At 40.7% G+C, this 12,689-nt stretch overlaps 1 protein-coding gene across 3 annotated transcripts in view; it reads right to left on the bottom strand.

Annotated features, from left to right (window-relative positions):
* Window positions 1-11,843, bottom strand: part of LOC114650060 (uncharacterized) — a 170,322-nt gene extending 158,479 nt beyond the window's left edge. For all 3 annotated transcript variants that reach the window (XM_051926371.1, XM_051926370.1, XM_051926372.1), the window contains exons 1-2: window positions 11,713-11,843; window positions 2,703-2,807 (exon numbers count right to left, since the gene is read on the bottom strand). The gene's annotated coding sequence lies outside the window, so the exon portion shown is untranslated. The remainder of the gene's footprint in view (window positions 1-2,702; window positions 2,808-11,712) is intronic.
* Window positions 11,844-12,689: the final 846 nt, after the last annotated feature.

Below are 12,689 nucleotides of genomic sequence, written 5' to 3'. Positions count from 1 at the left end.
TCTCTGTTACAAATTCCATTCCAAATGGCATATAACAGCAATGTTAATGTTTGTGATGTGCCATCTGTTGAAATGACATGTGCAATGTATATATCCCTGTTATATGCCATTTGGAATGGAATTTGTAACAGCAATGTTAATGTTGGTGATGTGCCATCTTTTGGAAAGACTAAGACATAGCAACTGGATAGCCACACAGATGTTTCTCCTTTTACTAGTTGTGCGACCTGTCTAAGATGGGTTGAAAACTAAGTAATCCATAATGTAGCCCTCAGCATTGACATTTGCAGTGAACCATCTATTGGAATGTATTTTGTAATGCATGTAGTAATAAAATGCATTGCATTTGTCATTCCAAATGTTTGTGATGCGCCATCTGTTGGAATGACATGCAATGCATATGTCTCTGTTACAAATTCCATTCCAAATGGCATATAACAGCAATGTTAATGTTTGTGATGTGCCATCTGTTGAAATGACATGTGCAATGTATATGTCCCTGTTATATGCCATTTGGAATGGAATTTGTAACAGCAATGTTAATGATTGTGATGCGCCATCTGTTGGAATGACATGTGCAATGCATACGTCTCTGTTATATGCCATTTGGAATGGAATTTGTAACAGCAATGTTAATGTTGGTGTTGCGCCATCTTTTGGAAAGACTGAGACGTAGCAACTGGATAGCCACACAGATGTTTATCCTTTTACTAGTTGTGTGACCTGTCTAAGATGGGTGGAAAACTAAGTAATCCATAATGTAGCCCTCAGCATTGACATTTGCAGTGAACCATCTATTGGAATGTATTTTGTAATGCATGTAGTAATAAAATGCATTGCATTTGTCATTCCAAATCAGGGTTGCCTTTTCCCTAAAAAAATGAATAGCCCAATGACACAAATAGCGAATTTGCCCAAAAAAAACAGCCCAATGCCTGAGGTAGACAAAATGACACACCAGAGCAAGAGCATTAGGTACATACCATTAAAGTCTGAATGGGGGGGGGGGTAACCTCAGTGGTATTTCTGAGTAACAGAATGAATACCCATCACCACACAATGGGGGGGGGGGGGGTGATTCCCATCAGAGATTTTACAACAGTAAAGAACATAAACAAGTGCGACTAGCAGAGAAAGGGGTGCCAGATGGGTGAAAAACATGATAAAAATGCAGTGGAAGGGGGTTGTAAAATAGCCCAAAATACCACATTGTTTTTTTGTTTTTTTTAGTTTTTTTTTTAAAAAGTAGAGCCAAAAACCTGTGAATGCCCATTTCATTTTTTCCTGTGGACAACAATCACAAGATTGGGTGAGAGAACCGCAGACCTGACAACATTGTTCCAAATGTTTATGATGTGCCAACTGTTGGAATGACAATTGCAACACATGTTATTACTAAAAATGTTTGTAATGCGCCACCTTTGGGAATGACAGAGACGTAGCAACTGGACAGACACACAGATGCTTATCCTTTTACAAGCTGTGCTAATCAACGTAGACCTCCGCGTCAACATTTCCAGTGCACCTACTGGAGTGTATTTTGCGATGCATGTAGAAATAATATCCCTTGCACTTGCCATTCCAACAGTTGGTGCATCAAAAGCATTTGCTGTCATACATTTGTTTAAATAAAAATGTTTGTGATGCGCCGTCTTTTGGAATGACAGAGATAGAGCAACTGGACAGACACACAGAGACTTATGCTTTTATTAAGATGGACTATACGCACAAGAAATTTAAAAAGTACCATTGCCATAGGAATTAAGACTTCCATCCATCCATTTTCCAACCTGCTGAATCCGAACACAGGGTCACAGGGGTCTGCTGGAGCCAATCCCAGCCAACACAGGGCACAAGGCAGGAACCAATCCCGGGCAGGGTGCCAACCCACCGCAAGACACACACAAACACACCCACACACCAAAGCACACACTAGGGCCAATTTAGAATCGCCAATCCACTTAACCTGCATGTCTTTGACTGTGGGAGGAAACCGGAGCGCCCGGAGGAAAGCCACGAAGACACGGGAAGAACATGCAAACTCCACGCAGGGAGGACCCGGGAAGCGAACCCAGGTCTCCCAACTGCAAGGCAGCAGCGCTACCCACTGTGCCGCCCAGAATTAAGACTTTGTAATCGGAAACAATCGTCAAAACAGGACTGATTCTGACCTCACTGGAGGAAGCAAGAGAAGAAAGCCTGATGACAAAATTAGAGGCCATCATGACTACAACCGCTTGTTCCATGGATGGTGCTGTTTGAGGTTGGAATTGGGCTAACAGATCGTCCCTGTTATACCCTTGCCCACCACAATCAAAACTGATGTCAATTGTATTCGACCACAGGGCAATGCTCCAATCACAGCTTCAGAAAGGCATGCTGCAGATGAAGAAAAGATCTGAGGCAAAGTGTGTGGGACGCCCTAGTCCATATTGTTCAGTTCTCTTATTGAGGCATACTAGATAATCAGACAGCAGATCTCCTTCCTTTATCAAATTTGCAGCCCAAAGACCAGCTTGACTCAGCTTGCACAAATCTGCCATTCTATTAATAAAGAGTCAGTCTGAATTAATGTGGAGTGTGGAAGTTAAACTTGTTAACATTACTCTACTAGAAGGTTTGGATTTGTAAAGTTCATGTTTTGCATTAGAGAGTAACAACTTGCACAATCACAGGCCATCACAACTTTTTTTTTGTCATACCAGTTTTTCTCCTCTCTTCAATTCTCTTTTTACATCTTCAAGGAAAAATCCAGCAAAATCATCACCTTCAGGTTCTTTCTTAGTAATAAGATTAGATGAATAAAGCTTTGAAAAAAAAAGAAAAAGAAGACAAATCAAAGACTGCACAGAACTCAAAAAACTGGAGTTTACATTAAACAGAATCACTGGGGTTTGCCAGTACTTAGTGTACAGAAATTTAACTTGTTAGCTTAAGAGCTGCTTATAGAATGACACGACATCACATACGGTGCCATCCATAAAAGTATTTGGCACAAAGACACATTTTTCCTTGATTTATCCCTCTGCTCCAAAGTTTAAAGTTACAAGTCAAACAATTCAGATATGATTGAAAATGAAAAGGCAACAGGACTGGATGAAATAATCAGCACAAGTCAAAGTCAAAGTGAACTTTATTGTCATTTCAACCACACACAAGTACAGAGGGTCCTCGGGTTACAACATCTTGACATATGACGTTTCGAGTTTACAGCGCTCACTCCCATAAAAACTTTGAGACGTAAGAAGGATCAAAGATGAGGATTTTTTTTTACACTTATTTTTTCTGTACAGTGTACAGTACAGCATATTTATGTCCTTTTTTCTGTGGCTTAGTTGTGTTTTTATGTTCTAGATTATGATTTTGCAAAATGTGTTAGGATAGGTAAGTGACTTAGGGTACGGTGTGTTTCCACTTACACCAACATTCGGGTTACATCTCTGTTGTAGGAACGGAACTGTGTCATAACCCAAGGACCCCCTGTATACAGATAGACAAAACTGTGAAGCTCAGGGTCCACAGTGTAACAACATGATGTGCGAATAATAAATTAAAAATAGAATTAACAATTTAAATTTAAAATTAAAACACAAACAAGACAAGACATTGTGCAAAGACAAGACAAAGAAGTAGCGGCAATATCGACGTGTAGTTAGTAATATGAACATTGATGCAATGTATGGTATTTGCAATCTAGATACATAAATATAGTCAATAGATATGTAATATAATACACTGATAATTTCTTTATTATCTATTTATGATAATAGTTGTTTAAGACATGTAAACAATGACAGGTCAGAATGTTTCACAGCAGAAGGATACCAAGAGTGTCAAAATCCTTAAAGGTCAGTATGAGATTTTCAGTTCTTCTCTACCTGCACACTCGTCTTTGCAGGACAGCGGCTCGCATGTATAAAAGTTCTGTTTTTAGAGGTGGTTGAGGCCGTGTGGAAGATCCCAGGGGGCAGCATGGTGTTAAGGAGTCTAACAGCTTGGGGGTAAAAAACTCTCCTGCAGCCTGGCAGATCTGGCTCTGATGCTGCAGCATCTTCTCTTGGATTGGTAGAAGTGTGAAAAGTCCATGTGAGGGGTGTAAGGGGTCCTGCACAATGCGGACTCTGCGTTTGTAAAATATGTCCTGTAGTGAAGGGAGAGGCACCCCAATAATGTTCTCTGCTGTCTTCACTATCCTGTGCAGGCACTTGCGGTCAGATATGTTGCAGTTGCCATACCAGACAGTGATGCAGCTGCTCAGAACACTCTCAATGGTGCCTCTGTAGAACATGGTGAGGATGGAAGGGGGAAGACTTGCTCGCTTCAGCTGCCTCAGGAAGTGTAGTCTCTGCTGGGCTTTCTTGATTAGTGATGAGGTGTTATGTGTCCACGTAAGTTCCTCAGTTATGTGCACACCGAGGAACTTGGTACAGTACTCCTAACAGTGTCCACATCTAAACCGTTGATGCTAAGTGGGATGTGGGCAGGGCGTGATTTTCTGAAGTACACGATTATCACTTTTGTCTTGTCCACAATGAGAGATAGATTGTTCAGACAGCCGTTCCACCTCATCTCTGTATGCTGTTTCATCATCCCTGCTTATCAGTCCCAGCATCGTAGTATCATCCACAAACTTGATGATGTGGTTGGTGTTGTGTGTGGCTGTGCAGTCGTGAGTCAGCAGGGTGAACAGCAGTGGACTAAGCACACAGCCCTGCGGTGCTCCAGTGCTCAGTGTGATGTTGCTGGAAGTGTTGTAGCCCATCTGAACTGACTGGGGCCTCTCTGTCAAGAAGTCCAGGATCCAACTGCAGAGGGTGGTGTTCAGGCCCAACCTGCTCAGTTTTACAACCAGCTTTGGTGTTGAAGGCAGAGCTAAAGTCTATGAATAGCATCCTGACATATGTGACTTTTTTATCCAGATGTGTCAGGAAGAGGTGAAGGGCAGAGCATGTGGCATCCTCAGTTGACCTGTTTGAGCGGTATGAAAACTGAAGATGGTCAAGGTAGGCAAGTGTGGAAGAGTGTAGGAGAAGAGGGAGCAGATGTGCTGTGGGGTCAAATGCAGACGATCGATGAACAGAAGAGGATACCACAGGAGTGGAGGAACAGGGGGACTGTAACTGTTTTCACACATGTGTGATTAGGAGGGAGCTGAATGGGCCTAGTGGAGGTCATTACCCTCCAGCCAAGGGGTGGCGGGGTGTGCTAAACCTTATTCTGTTATCTCTGCAGGCCAAATATGGGAGAACCTGCCTGATTTAACAACTACAACAACAACATCACTTCCAGTTCTGGCGCCAAGAAAGATGCCACTTCCGGCTTCAGGCTCAGTTGACATCACTTCCGGTCTCACCCTTTAAAACCGCCATTATCTCTACCACTAGTTCAGTTCAGTCTGGAGCTCAATCCATGCACATCAGTGCTTACTTAAAAACTCTTTTGCACCCAGGGACAATATACGGGTGGCTGCCCCAAACCTTTCCAGTTTATTGAGACTCAATTCTTTTACACAGTTTTATAAGAAAAAGAGAGATGTTCATGATTGTGGAAACAATATTGTGAAAAAGGACTTCAAAGAGCCTGCAGAATTCTGAAAAAAAGGTCTCGAGGACAGACGAGACAAAAATGAACCTGCTGTATCAAAGTAATGGCAAGAGCAAAGTGTGGCGATCACAAGGAACTGAGCAAGATCCAAAGCAGACCACCTCATCTGTTACAAATGGTGCTGGGGGTGTTATGGCTTGGGTATGTATGGCTGCCACAGGTCCTGGCACACTTCTCTTCATTGATGACGGAACTGCTGACGGTACAATGAATTCTGAGGTGTAGAGAAACATCTGATCTGCTCAATTCCACCTTGGGGGGTAAACGTTAACATTATACAAAGTTATTGTCTGTTTTACCTGCATATTTATCACTCTTTAATTAATATTGTTTTTATCAATACAGTATGCTGCTGCTGGAGTATGTGAATTTCCCCTTGGGATTAATAAAGTATCTATCTATCATGTAGTGTCTTTAAAATCTATCATGTACACTGCAGTGTCTTTAATATCTATCTATCATGTAGTGTCTTTAATTTCTATCTATGATATAGTGTCTTTAATATCTATCTATCATGTAGTGTCTTTAATATCTATATCTATCTATCATATAGTGTCTTTAATATCTATATATCTATCTATCATGTAGTGTCTTTAATATCTATACTGTATATCTATCATGTAGTGTCTTTAATATCTATCATATGGTGTCTTTAATATCTATCTATCTATCTATCTATCTATCTATCTATCTATCATGTAGTGTCTTTAATATCTATCTATCTATCAATCATGTAGTGTCTTTAATATCTATCTATCTATCTATCTATCTATCATGTAGTGTCTTTAATATCTATCTATCTATCTATCTATCATGTAGTGTCTTTAATATCTATCTATCTATCTATCTATCTATCTATCATGTAGTGTCTTTAATATCTATCTATCTATCTATCTATCTATCTATCTATCGTGTAGTGTCTTTAATATCTATCTATCTATCTATCTATCTATCTATCTATCATGTAGTGTCTTTAATATCTATCTATCTATCTATCATGTAGTGTCTTTAATATCTATCTATCTATCTATCTATCATGTAGTGTCTTTAATATCTATCATATGGTGTCTTTAATATCTATCTATCTATCTATCTATCTATCTATCATGTAGTGTCTTTAATATCTATCTCTCTATCTAAGTTCTAGTCAATCCCTCCAAACTCACTGGACGGCACTTCATCCTACAACAAGATAATGAGCCAAACACACTGCTGAGGCAACACAGGAGTTTTTCAAAGCTAAAAAATGGACAGCTCTAGGAATGGCCAAGCCCGTCACCCGATTTAAATCCAATTGATCCGGCCTTCCATAAGCCGAAGAGAAAACTTAAGGGGACAAGCCCCCCATAACAAGCAGGAGCTAAAGATGACTGCATTGGAGGCTTGGCAGAGCATCACCAGCGAAGACCCTCAGCACCTGCTGATGTCTGTGAATTTCAGACTTCAACTGTTATTGCGTGCAAGGGACATGTGACAAAGTCCTAAATATGATGGCTTTCATAGACCTGCCATTGCTGTGTCCAAACATTATGGTGCCCTAGGGGACCGAGTAGAAAAAGTGTTGTCATTGCTAAATGCTGTGACCAAAATGTACAATATGCAAATACCTTTAAATGAAAGTCTGCAATTTGCATTTTAATCACAATGTCTGAAATGGCATCATAATAAATATTACTGTAGAGTAATATTTAACAGATGGGTCAAAGTAATTCAGATTCGAAATGCCAGAACTCATGGTGCTTTCATTTTTCAAATCTGTCTTTTATTTTTCTATATTGTGTCCCAACTTTTAAGCTTCCTGTGTGAAATCGAACTTCTCCTCCTGACACGAATCCTTTACTTCTGCACTTCTGTTAAACAGCCTTTGTTTTGATGATCTCAAGGTTTCTTCTGTTGAGTAACCGCAGGTTTTATTGCTTATGCCTGTGGACTAATCCAGAATTTGAAAACAACGGTCATTTCCTTTACTTTAAAAATCTGTAACTGTGAGACGGCATTACATGCCTCAGTGTAGTCGTTCAAAAATATGACGTGTGCTTTCACTTACAGGTTATACTAATGAGCGGTTGTTTGCCTTTAAAAAAACAAGTGAAAGACACAAATTCAGTGTTTGTTAATTCAGATTTAATAATGAAGTACAGTATTGTGTATAGATTTTTAGTTATTTATTTGTTATATATTAGCCTTTAGCTTATGGGAACTTCGTTTTATTGGGTATTTACTGTAAATAAAGCTGACTTGTCATGCCAGAATCTTATCTGTAGAATTAAATCTCTCTATTATCTAAAAAAAATCCTGGAACGAGACTTTTTCAAAGAGGTAATTTCAAGTCCCGAAAATAATGCCAGAGTCTCAGAAGCGGACAAGTGATCCGGTTTGAATCCCATAAAATGCCAGAAGTGACTCTACTCCGTTGGGACACTTGAGTAAGGCCTTTAACCTGCAATCCTGGGTATGACGTTAACCTGCAGGAAGGTCCACCAACATACAGGGAAACTCTGGGGTTGGTGGCAGGATTGGCGCTCCAGCCAGCGTAAAAAACCTCACACTGTTCATTGTGGTGCTGAGATGTCACCCGCTGCACTCGGGTCCCAATCCTGGTGGTTCGTCGTGTGGTGGGTACAGCAATGTGCTGTAATTAGCATATGCTGCTAACCTCTGAGAAGCTGGCTTGATGGGTATGCGCTCAGTAGACGAAGCACCGGTCAAGAGACATTCATACACACGTGAATACAGAGGAAAGGCGCCAATGGTGCATGTAGGGCAAGAGATGGCAAATATTTTTAAATTATTCTATCAGCAGTCTTCGACAGGTACCGTGGCTAGTATATACATTTCTCATTTCAGGGTTCTCCATGTCATACTACTCAGTATGAATTTGGACAAGAGACACGTCTCTGGGTCTGACTTTTTAAGAAACAGACAGCAGGCAACAAAGCTGGTAAACTATCTAGAGCTGTGACGGATCCCACGTACGAGTTTGTCACCTCAGGTCTGTGTTGTCTCTCTCCTTTAAAAGGTTTCTTTTGCGCTCCTGCCATTCCCAGCGAGACCCTCACCTCTCAAATTTAAATCATAAGAAAAAATTCCACTGGCTTTTCCAATACTCCTTCCACATCAGCCTACACTCCTTGTGTGCAAAGCGCGTGTCTGGTCACCTCGAACCGGACACAGTCTGGACATCAGTGTCAAGCCTCATCTAAACAACCTCTCCATAACACATCATCTCCCGCACAGCATCGTCCAGCTGAAGTCCTTCAAAGCCGTACCACTGTTGCCAAACTCTGACGCCCCACATTTGCAGCACAAAGCAACATCTGCAAATTCTCCGTACGTCTTTTTGTTGATATACAACAAAGGGATATTTGAGTGTTTACTGTCTCCCCATTTTTTAAATTTGCATACAGTAGGGAAAATAAGTATTGAATGCGTCAACATTTTTCCCAGTAAATAGATAGATAGATAGATAGATAGATAGATAGATAGATAGATAGATAGATAGATAGATAGATAGATAGATATGAAAGGCACTATATAATAGATAGATAGATATGAAAGGCACTATATAATAGATAGATAGATACTTTATTAATCCCAAGGGGAAATTCACAAAAATTCATACATTTCTAATGGGGCTATTGACATGAAATTTTCACCAGATGTCAGTAACAACTCAAGTAATCCCCACATACAAAGAAATCAAAACAAATAAGTCCATAAATTAAGTTATGTGTAATAAAGTGGAATGACAGAGGGAATAAGTATTGAACACGCATACTGAAATGTATTTAATACTTAGTAGAAACGCCTTTGTTGGTAATGACAGCTTCAAGATGCCTCCTGGATGGAGACATGTGTCTTCCTGTTAAATAAACGCGTTATTTAAACGTGCTGTATAAGAATTATGTTTCTGGACTTCTCTAGCTCCTTAAACACAATCCAACCTCTGCTCCTTAGGACAAGCTGACAGAGATGGGAGTAGATTCATACCTGGTGGCATGGATCGTGGACTATCTTACAGACAGACCTCAGTATGTGCGTCCTGGGAACTGCAGGTCTGAAATTGTGGTCAGCAGCACAGGAGCGCCACAGGGGACTGTACTTTCTCCAGTCCTGTTCAGCCTATAAACATCAGACTTCCAATACAACTCGGAGTCCTGCCATGTGCAAAAGTTCGCTGATGACACTGCTATCGTGGGCTGCATCAGGAGTGGCAGGAGGAGGAGTATAGGAACCTCATCAAGGACTTTGTTAAATGGTGCGACTCAAACCACCTACACCTGAACACCAGCAAAACCAAGGAGCTGGTGATGGATTTTAGGAGGACCAGGCCCCTCATGGACCCCATGATCATCAGAGGTGACTGTGTGCAGAGGATGTAGACCTATAAATACCTTGGAGTGCAGCTGGATGATAAATTGGACTGGACTGCCAATACTGATGCTCTGTGTAAGAGAGGATAGAGCCGGTTATACTTTCTTAGAAGGCTGGCGGCTTTCAACATCTGCAACAAGATGCTGCAGATGTTCTATCAGACGGTTGTGGTGAGCGCCCTCTTCTACGCAGTGGTGTGCTGGGGAGGGCAGCATAAAGAAGAGGGACACCTCACACCTGGACAAACTGGTGAGGAAGGCAGACTCTATTGTAGTCATGGAGCTGGACAGTTTGACATCTGTGGCAGAGCGACGGGGCGCTGAGCAGGCTCCTGTCAATAATGGAGAATCCACTGCATCCACTAAACAGGATCATCTCCAGACAGAGGAGCAGCTTCACCGACAGACTGCTGTCACCGTCCTGCTCCACTGACAGACTGAGGAGATCGTTCCTCCCCCAAACTATGCGACTTTTCAATTCCACCCCTTAAATGTTAACATTATACAAAGTTATTGTCTGTTTTTACTTGCAATTTTATTACTCTTTAATTTAATATTGTTTTTTGTATCAGTATGCTGCTGCTGGAGTATGTGAATTTCCCCTTGGGATTAATAAAGTATCAATCTATCTATCTATCTAATTCTGTGGCCTGTTGCTGCTCTCAATTTGCCACAGCAGACATTTCCACAACCGTTGATTTTCTGTTTTTTCTAAGAACACTGTCAAAATGTTTTGGTGACCTGAGAGATCACCATTACTGAGACCTTCACCTTTCTTTATTTTCAGATATTGTGTGATGGGCACAGATGAGCTGGTCATGTGGCAGCTCGTTTTCTGTCTCATTATTGTTTGGCTGCTAATTAAGGAAAAAGAAACAACTAAGGGACCTGAGTCAGGTTAATTTAAATTAAGGCAAAATAAGCTAATTAGCAACAGAAATTGGACACTAATGAATATTATGGTTAGAATGAAAACCTGCAGCCACTGTGGCCCTCCAGGACAGGAGTTCGACACACATGTTGTATGTGAACCCAATGTGCCTGGGAGAAACGGTTGTTCAGTTTATTCTTTTTATTTTTCACTAATGTATTTTTGCTTATTTTCAATATCACTTATATATTGTATGTAATTCGATTGATTCCTTCCATTTTTGCTTGTTGCAAGGTTTCTCGTTGCACTGGAGTTATAACCGGCCGTAATAATACATTAAATAATTCTATTTTATACGCCGGCCCTCCTCTTGTCCTTCCAATAACAGCAATAACCTTATTTCATCGTGTAAAAAGAAGACCTTAAATATATTTAGCAAACACAACATATTATTTTAAGTACAATTTTCTTAATATATTTAGATATATTTGCAATAAATAAATGAACCTGCTCTGGGCAGAATGATTAGTTAATTCTTAACGCACCTTGTTACATAAAGTTACCGGCGATCGCCCTGTCATATTTTCATGACGAATGAGAAACTTGACAACTCGGAGAAATTACAGGCGCACAAAAGAAGGCACCGCTTCTGGCAGTAACAATCCTGCATTTAAACCGTATAGGTAAAATTTAAAATCCATGAAAGCCCAACAAATTGATAATGAAAGTAATCAACACTTACCAATAATAAAAAAATACATGACACGTAAAAACTGAGACAAAGCTGATGTCGGCGAAATCACCCCGTTAGCACAAGAATTTAAGAAGCTGCTTTGGTAGTTAACAAAAACAACATAACCATACCATACACAATTCGTGTGCACAGACGCCCTCCTTTTCTAGAAGTGGCCCCGTCTTCTTTGACTCGGAAAAGAGTTTGCAGAATCCACAGGCGCGCTTCTTTCTCTCCATCCTGACAGCACTGCGAAACTACAAAAATGACGAGCGAGCCTGGCGCTCTCTCAGAACGCGACGGCGAAAGTGGAGGTGTGACGTCACGATGGCTGTGCGCGCCAGCGCGATTTTCACTTTTTTTCGGTTTGTGATGAAAGAAACGAAAACGCAGGTAAGTTCAGCTTTGGTAAGTAGGAATTTTATTTTTATATTCATTTTTTTATATGAGAGCCCATCTAGATTATTTTTTCTATGGACCCTTAAACCACAGGTTGTTAAGAAAACTTTAGACTAAAATTTTAAAGGAACAATATTTATATAGCATTTAGTAGAACATCACAGCAGTTTTGATTTTACTCGGCAACATTATCGCAATGTTAAAATGGAATGCTTTTTATCCGATCCTAGAATGTTATCTGAGAAGTTATCAAATAACCAGCTGGGAATCTTTAAATAACTTGCTGTGCGCACATGTTCGGGGGCTGCCAGCTGCCAGGTTTCAATAACCTGAAGCTCAGCGATCCTGTTAATCTGTGCTGGAGGTGGCAGAGCCGGAGAATTCCGAATTATTTTAATGAAAAACCAAAAAAAAATTGAAATTCTGGCACCTGGTTATGCGACTTAACTGTCATTTTCTTCTGCATCTTCATCCTTAGCCGCTTGAATATCTAGCCTGGGTTTCTTTCCTCTTTACCTAAACAGAAAAAAACTTACATGTAAAAACATTCATCCATCCATTTTCCAACCCGCTGAATCCGAACACAGGGTCACGGGGGTCTGCTGGAGCCAATCCCAGCCAACACAGGGCACAAGGCAGGAAACAATCCCGGGCAGGGTGCCAACCCACCGCAGGACACACACAAACACACCCACACACCAAGCACACA

This window comes from Erpetoichthys calabaricus, chromosome 4 (genome assembly GCF_900747795.2).
Source record: "Erpetoichthys calabaricus chromosome 4, fErpCal1.3, whole genome shotgun sequence".
NCBI lineage: Eukaryota > Metazoa > Chordata > Cladistia > Polypteriformes > Polypteridae > Erpetoichthys > Erpetoichthys calabaricus.
The sequence above is the reverse complement of the archived record's forward strand: the minus strand, read 5'-3'. Positions and strand labels throughout refer to the sequence as shown.